Source organism: Henckelia pumila, chromosome 4 (genome assembly GCF_033568475.1).
Source record: "Henckelia pumila isolate YLH828 chromosome 4, ASM3356847v2, whole genome shotgun sequence".
NCBI lineage: Eukaryota > Viridiplantae > Streptophyta > Magnoliopsida > Lamiales > Gesneriaceae > Henckelia > Henckelia pumila.
The window spans coordinates 144,991,428-145,004,029 of record NC_133123.1 but is presented as its reverse complement, the minus strand read 5'-3'; the positions used below and the strand labels follow the sequence as shown (position 1 = coordinate 145,004,029).

The 12,602-nt window shown below is 39.1% G+C and overlaps 1 pseudogene; it reads left to right on the top strand.

Annotated features, from left to right (window-relative positions):
- Nucleotides 1-254: 254 nt before the first annotated feature.
- Nucleotides 255-12,602, top strand: part of LOC140861973 (uncharacterized) — a 30,789-nt pseudogene continuing 18,441 nt past the window's right edge.

The following is a 12,602-nucleotide window of genomic DNA, read 5'->3' as shown; positions in this document are numbered from 1 at the left end:
TTGTGTTTGTGCAATCTTCGAGAGTCGATCTTCAAGCGTCTAAAAGTTGTGAACTTGAGAGTTTGATTCACTTTTACACAAAGCAAAATCCTACATAAATTGAGTGGAAAGAAAAAGAGTGTTGGAGTGATTCGTTTGGAGTGATCTGTGAGAACTTGTGTGAGAAATTTACTACTAACCTTTTTCTTGCATGTACCATGAATCCTAATAAAGATGCTAGTGAAAGTGTGAACCAAGGAATTTCCAAGGTTCAAATGGAGGCATTGATGGGGAAATTTACTAGGGTGATGAGGTCGGAGTTGGAACCTCTTCATGAGCGGATGAGTATATTGGAGGAGAGTAGTGGTAGTGGAAAAAATATTAAAGATAGGAGGGGGAATAATTTTGAAGGAGATGAGGAGAGTTTTGATGAGAATTGGGATGGAGAGAGAAGAGTACATGGGGGTAGATATAGGCGAGAAGCAGTACGAGGAAAACATACGGAGTGCAGTAAGGAGGATGGAAATATTAGTAGTATTAAGATGAAAATTCCAGCGTTTCATGGGAAGTCTGACCCGGAGGCGTATTTGGAATGGGAGAAGCGTGTGGAGTTTGTGTTTGATTGCCATCACTATTCTGACTTTGAGAAAGTGAGGTTGGCAGTGGCTGAGTTTGTAGACTATGCATTAATCTGGTGGGATCAATTAGTGACCACTAGAAGGAGGTGTGGAGAGCCGCCTATTGAGACGTGGGAGGAGATGAAGCGTGTCATGAAGAAGCATTTTGTGCCTAACTATTATTATCGTGACATGTACAGGCGATTACAAACTCTGAAGCAAGGACCAAGAAGCGTGGAGGATTACTACAAGGAGTGGAAACCACGATGATCCGGGCCAACATTGAGGAGGATAATGAAGCTACAATGGCCAGATTCTTGTGCGGTTTGAATAGAGAAATCCAAGATCAAGTGGAGCTTCGCCACTGTTTTGATTTGGATGAGATGGTGCAGATGGCCATGAAGGTGGAGCAGCAGCTCAAGAGGAGAGGAGCTGGTCGACTTCCTACCGGTGGAGGATCGTCGACTCCTTGGCGTCCAAACGTTACAAAACGGGAGGACAACAAGTCGGTATCCAAGCCAAAATTTGACACCAAATTGGAGGCACCAAAACAAGTGCGTAAAGGTACACCTGAAACTACTAATACTCGTTCTAGGGATATTAAATGTTTTAGATGTCAAGGACTTGGTCATATTGCCAGCCAGTGTCCTAATAAAAAAATTATGATTATTAATGCTGGTGGTGAGATTGAGTCGGAGAGTGAGGATGAGAAATATGATAGTATGCCTGCGTTGGAGGATCCTGATGAAGAGGGATATGATGCGGTGGTTGGAGAATTGCTAGTGACCAGGAGAGTGTTGAATGTACAACAAAAGGAGGAGGAAGAAACTCAAAGGGAGAATTTATTCCATACTAGATGCTTTGTGAATAACAAATTATGTAGTGTTATTATTGATAGTGGGAGTTGCACTAATGTAGCGAGTTATGAGCTGGTGGAAAAGTTGAGTTTGCCTGTTATAAAACATCCTCAACCTTATAAATTGCAATGGTTTAATGATATTTCGGAGGTGAAAGTGCATAAGCAGGTGGTAGTACCGTTTTCCATTGGTAAGTATGTAGATGAAGTGTTGTGTGATGTGGTGCCTATGCAAGCTTGTCATATTTTGTTGGGTAGGCCATGACAATTTGATAGGAAGGTGATACATGACAGTTTTAAAAATCGTTATTCTTTTACCTTGAAAAAGGAGCCTATTGTATTGTTACCAATGACTCCAAAGCAAGTGTTGGAGGACCATTTGAAAAATAAAAAGAAAGAAGAGGCCAAAAAAAAGAGTGAACAAAAAAGTGAGATGACCTTAGAAAAAAATATTGAGAGAAAAAAAGATGAAAAAAAAATTGAGAGGAAAGAGGCCGATAAAAAAATATTTATGGCCCAAAAGAGTGAGTTGCGAGAGATTTTTCATGTGCATACTCCACTTGTGTTGATTTTCTATAAGGAGTTTCTCCTTAACACAAGTGATATAGCCGGAAATCTTCCGAGCACTGTTGTTTCTCTTTTGCAGGATTTGAAGATTTATTTTCGGAGGATTTGCCTCAAGGCTTACCACCTTTGAGGGGGATTGAACATCAAATTGATTTTGTGCCCGGAAGTGCGTTGCCAAACCGTCCAGCGTATAGGAGCAACCCGGAGGAAACAAAAGAAATGCAAAGACAGGTAAGTGAACTTTTAGATAAAGGTTTTGTGCGTGAGTCCATGTCACCGTGTGCTGTGCCTGTTTTGTTAGTTCCTAAGAAAGACGGTTCATGGAGAATGTGTGTGGATTGTAGGGCCATTAATAACATTACCATCAAGTATAGGCATCCTATTCCTAGACTAAATGATATGTTGGATGAGTTGCATGGTTTTAGCGTCTTTAGTAAAATTGATTTAAAAAGTGGTTACCATCAAATTAGGATGAGAGAAGGTGATGAGTGGAAAACTGCTTTTAAAACCAAATACGGCTTGTATGAGTGGTTGGTTATGCCCTTTGGACTAACTAATGCACCTAGCACTTTTATGAGATTGATGAATCATGTGTTGCGTGCTTATATTGGAAAATTTGTTGTGGTATATTTTGATGATATCTTGGTATATAGCAAAAATTTGGATGAGCATGTCGAACATTTGAGAATTGTGCTAATCATACTAAAAGCTGAACAATTGTATGCTAAATTGAAGAAGTGTGTGTTTTGTATAAAAGAACTTGTGTTTCTTGGTTTTGTTGTGAGTTCCCAAGGTGTCAGAGTTGATGAGGAGAAGGTAAGTGCAATTCGAGATTGGCCAACGCCTACTTCTATTGGTCAAGTTCAAAGTTTTCATGGTCTTGCAAGTTTCTATAGGATATTTGTGAAAGATTTCAGTACTTTGGCGGCACCTATGACTGCAGTGATCAAGAAGAACGTTCCATTCCATTGGGGCGAGGAGCAAGAGAAGTCTTTTAATATTGTCAAGCATAAATTAATTAATGCTCCTGTACTTGTATTACCTAATTTTACTAACACTTTTGAAATTGAATGTGATGCTTCAGGTGTAGGAATTGGAGGTGTCTTGATGCAAGGTGGGCGACCGATTGCTTACTTCAGTGAGAAGCTTAGTGGGGCGTCCTTGAATTATCCTACCTACGACAAGGAGTTTTATGCGTTGGTAAGGGTACTTGAGATATGGCAACACTATTTGAGGCCAAAGGAATTTGTGATTCATACGGATCATGAATCATTGAAGCATCTCAAAGGACAACAAAAGCTAAACAAGAGGCATGCTAAGTGGGTTGCGTTTGTGGAAACTTTTCCCTACGTTATCAAATACAAGCAAGGGAAGAAAAATGTGGTAGCGGATGCTCTATCACGAAGGTATGTACTTTTATCTACTCTAGATTCTAAATTCTTAGGATTTGAGTATGTGAAAGAGTTATATACTAGTGATCTTGATTTTGGTGAGATATACGCGTCATGTTTGCATGGTCCAAAAGATAAATTCTTCATGCATGATGGGTATTTGTTTAAGGAAGATAAGTTATGTATTCCTAAGTCATCTATTCGTGAATTACTTGTGAGGAAATCACATGGGGGTGGCTTAATGGGACATTTTGGAGTGGCTAAAACTTATGAAACTTTGCATGAACATTTTTATTGGCCACATATGAAGCATGATGTTGAGAAAATTTGTGAAAGATGTGTGACTTGTAAGAAAGCAAAGTCTAGGCAACATCCACATGGTTTGTATACTCCGCTTCCTGTTCCTAGTGAACCGTGGGTAGATATCTCTATGGATTTTGTTTTAGGACTACCGAGGTCTAAGAAGGGGAGGGATTCAATTTTTGTTGTGGTTGATAGATTTTCTAAGATGGCTCATTTTATTGCTTGTCATAAATCTGATGATGCTTCTCATGTTGCTGAATTGTTCTTTAATGAAATTGTTAGATTGCATGGCATGCCTAGGAGTATTGTGTCTGATAGAGATACTCGTTTCTTGAGCTACTTTTGGAAAACATTATGGTGAAAACTTGGTACTAAACTACTGTTTTCGACTACATGTCATCCTCAAACGGATGGTCAAACTGAAGTTGTTAATAGAACGTTAGGAACTTTGTTGCGTGCTATAATTAAAAAGAATTTGAAGAGTTGGGAAGAATGTTTGCCCTTTGTTGAGTTTGCATATAATCGTAGTGTGCATTCTACTACAAATTTTTCACCATTTGAAATTGTGTATGGTTTTAATCCTTTAACCTCGTTGGATTTGATGTATTTGCCTATGAGTGAAAGGGTTAACATGGATGGTAAGAAAAAAGCGGAATTTGTGATAAATTTGCATGAAAAAGTAAAGGTGAACATTGAGAAAAAGAATTTACAGTATACAAAGCAAGCAAATAAGGGAAAGAAGAGAGTTGTGTTTGAACCAGGAGATTGGGTGTGGTTGCATTTGAGAAAAGAGCGGTTTCCTGAAAAACGACGCTCAAAGCTTCTACCTAGAGGCGATGGACCGTTTCAAGTATTGGAGCGCATCAACGACAACGCTTACAAATTAGATTTGCCAGGTGAGTATAATGTCAGTGCTACTTTTAATGTTTTTGATTTATCTCCGTTTGATGTAGGTGATGATCAAGATTTGAGGACAAATCCTTTTCAAGAAGGGAAGGATGATGCGATCATGGATGGCTCGCATGCTGATCAAGTGACTAAGGATCCGTTGGAGATACCACGAGGACCGGTTATGAGAGGCCGAACTCAGAAGTTTAAGGAAGCACTTCAATCTTTGTTGTTGAAGACACAAGAGGGCGTTGGATTTCTTGATATTCAATTTGGAGGAAGTTATAATCTTATTGAGGTCAAAAGAGGTCAAGAAAGTGAAGAAATTGAAGACCCTGCTCGAAGCCAAGGCGCGCCCGCGCCATTATTTTGCGAAGAAGAAGCGCGTCCGCGCCTCATGATCGCGCGCCCGCGCTTACGGATGCAAAATTGACGATGTTTTGCGAGCTCTCGGCGCGCCCGCGCTGCCTTATCGCGCGCCCGCGCCATTGTCTGCGCAACTTCGGCGCGCCCGCGCCTCTCTTTAGCGCGCCCTCGCCATGCCCTTTTACATGCATCGAAGGTGTTTGTGTGTGTGTTCGGGATTTTTAATATTTTGGATTTACTTTGTTTATTTTATGTCTTTTATTCCTACTAGTAAAATTTAGGAGATATCTTTGATATCTTTTTGATTTATTTTGCGTTATCTTTCAATATTTTTGGTTGTAATATAAATACTACAACATTCATTATTTTAATGATAACTAAGATTTTCAGATTATTGATTATTCAATACAAAAATTCTCTTTAGAATTTTATCAAACCTTTTGCTTTACCCAAAATCAAACTTATCAAAGTTTCATAGCTTTGTGGCGTTTGTCAATCGATTTTTAATTGGGTTGTCAAAGACAGGTTCCTTTGAAGATCTAATTGAATCTTTGATTGTTTTCTATCGTGAATTCTCTGTTGCTAGTTACAGGTTCAACTAGAGGTGGAGATTCCAAAATCTGTTACTTGTTTCAAAGTCGGGACAACATTATTGAATTCTTTTGTTATCGAATTGAGGTGCGATTCGTTGAAATCGTGTTGCCTTTCATACATAAGATTCATATCACATAGATTCATCTACTGATGTGCTTCAAAATTGTAACGCCCCTTTTTTTTTTTTTATCTTAAATGAGTTTATTTGAGTTAATCGGAGATTACAGAGTTTACGAGCCCACTTGATTTTGATCAGGGTCCTTTTTGAAAATTTTGGAAATTTCAGGGACTAAAACGCAAATATTGATTTTTATATATTATCTACAACTTGATTGGATTGAGAATAGTCTTCTCCTTCTTCCTTCTTGCACGCCATCTCCATTGAAGCCGACCCAATGAGTTTCCAAGCTTTGTGATTTCATTCCGAGCTCGATCCGGCCGTTGGAATTTATTTCTGAAGGCAGATTATCGATCACTGCAGCGAGAACTCCGTTATACCGTAAGTTTCTCTACGATCAGATACATTCTAGTTTTTGGATGTCGTTAGAATCGTTCGAGATTCGAGTATGTTTTTCTTGAAAGAGTTCTGATCGTTTATTATTTGTCAGTTTTGAAATAGAGCGACGTTCGGATTTGTTATGATTTTTGGAAGCCATTTTCGAAAGTTTGAGTTTTGAGATTTGTTGGGATTGCCTTGTTGTTGTTGTATTAGCATTGTTATGAGATTATATTGGTATTGAACTGCTGTCTGCGTTTCCGGTTTGTTCAGTTTTTAGCCGTTATGCCGTCGGTTTGAGTTTTGGGATTTCGAACCGTTTTTGAGTTGTTGAACTTGGCTTGTAAGTCGATCATGGTAATTGATCTTTGATTGTATCTGAACAGATTCGTTTGGAGTTTGTCAAGTCCGTGTTAGCAGCATTGTTCGTCAAGAGTTGGACGAAGAACGGTAAAGAGATTACCTTGAACCGTTGCCTTTGTTGTTGGATTGTTTAGTTGTTGATTAAACCTTTTGTTGTAGCTTATCCAGAGTTGGAACTACTGCATTGAAAGGTAAAAGCAGACATCGATAGCAGGATAGCATACTCGGGACAGTTGGTTCTCGAGTTTCCCTTAAAATCACATACTTGCATCTACACTCGTTCTAGCATGAGGAACTTGTGTTTTGTTGTTTTGATTGAGCTTTTGTTATATGGCTATGTTTTATATTTTTGTTATGCATTCATCTTGAGCCAATCTTGTTTTCAGTGGGCAGAACTAAAAGAGTGGGTGCCCAGTGAGCCAACTTGTGGCTATGGGCTTTGATGACTCTTTGTATAAACAATCTTTTGTTTAATATAATTTACATTTTTTTAATGGCAATGACTTTATCTTTCTTCATAATGTTATATTATGATATACTATTGTTGTTTTGATAAAGACCTTGAATATACTATAGTGTATGTAAGATGTGGTAGAACATGGGGATGTCTGTCATGAAATACATCTTATAGTCACTGTATATTCTAAACTGTTCCTAGTCGATTGAGCCGTCCGAGAATAAGGATAAGGATCGCTCGAGTTTGAGACTAGCATTTGCGATGCGGAGTACCACGTTTCATTGGTAGGGAACATGGAGATGTTCGAAGCATGCAAATGGATATTCATAGGATGAATAATCGAACTACCCTATCCGGACTTTCCAAGTGGTTATCACTTATCGAGTGGATAAAGTCCGCGGTTTTGGTTGTACACCATTAGTCCTTACTACTTGAAACATCATGGAGACTCTATATGCTAGTACTGTGCTTTGACTCGTTTACCGACTCTATGGGGGTCATCAGGTGTCGGGATTGGGTACAGTTACAACACATATAGGAGTCGATGCATTGTTGTCAAGGATTCACCACATACTTGCGAGTGTGGATATCCTATGCGATCTGAGGAGATATTAGTGTGACGAATCTCTGGCCAGAGTACTTGATGTGATTTAAGAAATGGTTTCTTAGTAGCACATGCGATGTCACTAATTTGATCTTCAAGATGTATTGCATAGTTATCGAATCTTGAGCGACTCTCGATATACCAATGGTTGTTGATTCGATCGGGATATATGGATGAAGGGACCGTACTGTACGCTAACCAAAATCTACTGGTTCTTGTAGGCACTATCAGTGATACCTAGGGAATCATGGGGCGATGTTGCTAGGCGCTTTACCATGATTCGTTGGGCAAGTCGGAAAGTGTTGTTCCGAGTCACAAGGAGTTGTGAGCCCACGGCTAGCTGTATCCCTGAACCATTGAGGGTCACACAGTGTAATGGAGTTTTAATCCCCGTTGAGATAGTTAAATTTAAAGAGTTAAATTTAATGAATAAAGAAGTTGGACTTCTTAAATAAGAGTAAGGGAGTAGGATTTCCTAAAATGACATAGGGATGGACATTTTTGGAAACCACTGAATTCGGATTCAGGAAAATTTATCTTGACTTTAAAATGTGCAGAAATGGTTTCTGTGCACATTGGTAAAATCGGTTTATCAATCGGAGTCACGATGAATTTTATATTAATTTCTGAACGTGCGGGCTTTGCTTGTCGGGCCTCAACTTATGACTAATGGGCCCTAAGCTGTTAGTGGCCTGCATTATAAATAAGTTATTGCAGTACAGAAATTACATACAACTGGTCATAATTTGAGAGACAGAAAATCGAAAACCCTAGCTCTCTCTCAAAAGAAATTCGGCCGCCCCCCTCCCTTCTCTGCGTGAGAAATTCCGGTCTGTGATTTTGAATTGCAGTCTGGAATAGCGAATCAAATTCGTTTATTCTTTTCGTAGAAAACTTCTGATAGATTTTCTAGTGCAATCTATCAGAGGGATTAAACCTCTATTCGTGGACCTGATTGAAGAAGTTCATCAGTTCCTGGGAGAGACAACAAGAGCAGAGAAATCTGTTGGAGTCCAATAATCTCGATTCGAGATTGAAGGTAAAATTTAATAATTGTTATTTAAATTTTACACACACTTATAATTTAATCGTTGAACGGTTGATACCCACACTATGGAATTGTTCCATAATAAAATTTTAAACTTCCGCTGCACCGGGTATCAATCGTGATTGATCTGAACGCCAGTTTTCCAACAGTGGTATCAGAGCCAGGTTGCTCAGATCAAACGATTAAATTAATCGATTGTACAAAAATTTTTGGGTCTTGGTTTTTTAAAACAAAATAAATATTTTAAATAAAAAAATTTTTTTTTTTCGGGCAAAACCCGGGCAGCGATTGGATCGCTGCCCGGTGGGGCAGCGACGGTCGCTGCCCAGGGCGGCGCACGGCGCCGCCCACGGCGGCGCACGTCGCCGCCAGGGCAGCGATTGTCGCTGCCCTAAAGGGGCAGCCGGGCTGCCCCGGCCCGCGCCCACGGGTGCGGGCCGGCCCGGGAGTGTCCCGGGCGGCCCGCGGGAAAAATTAATTTTTTTTTATTTAAATTAATTTTAATGTGTTAAAAATTTTATTTTTGGTCCGGTCAAAAATTGTTTTTGATTGGTTCACGAGGCATCGGATCGAATTGTTCGAGTCCGAAAATTTTAAAATTGATTTTTGGATAAATTTGAATTTTTGGAAAATTTTAATATTTTATCCTTAAATTGAATTTTGAAATCAATTATTTTTGGTACAATTGATGATAAGATTTGATCTTATGTATATATTAAGTAAAATATGATTTTATCTATAAAATTAGATTCTGTAGATAAAATATGATTTTATTTAATAAAAGGTAAAATATGATTTTATATGTAAAATATGATTTTATATATAAAATATGATTTTATCCTGTTTAAATTTAAATTTCCATATGCATGATATCCAATGAATTAATTTTGAATTAAATGTTATTGGATAAGGATGATCGATTGCCATGACCAATTTTGTAGGTGTATGTTAGGAATTTACATTTGTTTTATTGTTGTTGGTTTTATTAATGGGCCTGGTTTATGGCCCAATATGAATGTCATATGTAATAAAAGTGGGCTTGGTTTATGGCCCGTTCCCACCCCTAAAATGTATCCCCTACTTGTCATTGCTATTTATTGTAAATACATTAGATTTAGTGGGAGATCAAGATTTGAAGATGGTGGGCCCAACAGACAATAAAGACGAAGAAATGTAAATTGGAAGCTAATGTAATAGGATTGCATTGCATACTGCATATTACCTAGGATTGGACTAAGACTCGTGATTGGCAACCACGAGTCAATTAGAAATGGAATCGATCATCCTATATATAATATATGATATTATGATTGTATGCATGTTTTAGACATAATTGCGTGAATCCGGCAAGCATGCAATAATTTGAAATTGATGAGACAAATTTTTATAATTAAAATCCCTCATTTTAAATATGATTTAAAATTGATATCAAGATAAATAAAGGAAATTTAAATTTGTTTAAATGTTCCTACCTTCCATCAACGGTCAATGTATGTGATGCTACCCGCGGATACGGTCCGGCTCATATTATTGGGGGGGCCCGTCCGTCGGAAAGCTGTACATTGGATCGACACATGTTGTAAGTTGGGTGGAACTCCCATGGGATCGGCTCATATTATTGGGGGATCCACATGGCGACCGTCCATCACAACTTAATATTGATGGGTCATCTTGACATGTCACTATAAACGGCGTCATATTATTGGGCCCTTATTGGACATGAGGTAAAAACATGGGGGTTGCTTTGGAAGCAATTGGGCTCTACCTTTTGAGAATTATGGTTGGCTGATATTATTCGGGACCATAAGTTTGTCAATTGGACTCCATGTTCTCACTAAGGAAAAAGTTTCCCGTTTTCACTAGAGGGTAGTGAAATCGTTAAAATAGTGGGAGTGAGATTCATAAAATTAAATTCGCCTATTTTATGTCTTAGTAAATTGCTTAAACAATCATTGATATATGTCTGTTTTTCTTTTCAGTATTTCATACAATGAATTCGCGTAATCCATTATTCTCGATCCTCGAACAAAACAAGTTGACTGGCGCAAACTATACGGAATGGTTCCGGAAGTTGAAAATTGTCTTGACTTCGGAGAAGATGCTCTACGTGTTAGAGAAATCACCTCCGAAGGAAGCACCAGCTGACGTAAGTCCGGAGGAATTGGCCAAACTTGATGCATGGTGGGACCATGACATCAAGACCAAATGCTATATGCAAGCCTCGATGTCTGATGAACTCCAGAGGTGATTTGAGGACACCGTGAATGCTGCTGACATTCACGCTCAACTCAAGGAACTTTTTGGGGCTCAATCGAGGGCTGAAAGGTTCGCTACTGTTAAGGAGCTAATGACGTGTCGCATGCGTGAAGGGACTTCGGTCCGTGATCATGGGGTACGAGTGATTTGGCTCATACAGAAGTTAGCAACTCTTGATTTGGTGTTGGAGCATGAACTCAACGTGGATTTACTGCTTCTGTCTCTTCCTTCTTCGTTTGACGGATTTGTGGTAAATTTTAATATGAACAAGATAGAGGCCACCCTTGAAGAGATGGTCAATATGCTTGTGACATATGAATCCACACTAAAGAAGGATAAACCAGCTTTCTTGGTGGGCTCCTCATCTTCTGCTAAGAAGGGGCCAAGTACGAAGGGTAAGAAACGTTCTGCCCCACCCAAGAAAGTCGAACCCGAGAAGAAGCACAAGACAAAGGCTTCAAACAATGGAAAATCCAAGGATGTTTGCCATTACTGCAAGAAGCCCGGTCATTGGAAGCGCAACTGCAAGGAATATCTAGAGCAGTTGGGAACTGCAAAGGGTATGTTCTATATTGAAATAAACATTTCACTTAATACTACTTCTTGGGTATTGGATACCGGATGTGGATCTCACATTTGCAATGATTTGCAGGTGATGACAAGAAGTCGCAGGCTTAGAATGGGTGTGACCCAGCTGAGGCTCGGGAATGGTTCCAGAGTTGAAGCTACAGCCATTGGAGATGTTTGTTTAATTTTGCAGAACGGTTTTAAGTTATTTTTAAGAGATGTTTTATTTGTTCCGGATTTAATTAAAAACATTATTTCTGTTTCTATGCTAGATAGAGATGGTTATTCTTGCAATTTTGTGAATGGGATTTGCAATATTTACAAGAATGAATGTTTGATTGGAAATGGACAACTTGAAAACGATCTATACAACTTAAAACTAAAAGACGTTCCAATAAATTATATTGATAAACCGGCGACAACAAACAAAAGGAAAATCGATAGGCAAAACCCGGCAAACCTTTGGCACGCTAGACTAGGTCATATTTCCTCAAGGAGGATGAACAAGCTAGTGGGAGAGGGCATGTTTGATATGTCTGATATTAACTCTCTACCTACTTGTGAATCCTGCCTAAAAGGGAAAATGACTAAATCTCCTTTTAAGGGGAAACCTGAGCGTAGTCAAAATCTGTTGGATTTGATCCATACAGATGTTTGTGGTCCATTTAGAGTTGGGACTCAACATGGCCACACCTACTTCATTACCTTTACTGATGATTATTCAAGGTATGGGTATTTATATTTGATGAAATATAAGTCTGAAGCATTTGAAAAGTTCAAAGAATTCAAGGCTGAAGTAGAAAACAAGCTAGGTAAAAGTATTAAAGCACTTCGATCGGATCGAGGTGGAGAATACTTGAGTACCGAGTTTTTGGACTATCTGAAAGAGAATGGGATTCTCTCTCAGTGGACTCCTCCTATGACACCACAGCTGAATGGTGTATCGGAGCGTCGTAATCGAACTTTGTTGGACATGGTTCGATCCATGATGAGCTTCACTGAGCTTCCACCTTCGTTTTGGGGCTATGCGCTTGAAACGGCGGTATTGTTGTTGAACAACGTCCACACTAAAGCAGTGGACAAAACACCATACGAGTTATGGAATGGCAAAGCTCCTAAGTATTCGTACTTGAGGATTTGGGGATGTCCTGCTTACGTGAAGCGGACAGTGGGAGATAAGTTGGATAGTCGATCCAGCTTATGTTATTTTGTAGGGTATCCGAAGAATTCAATCGGATATTATTTCTATT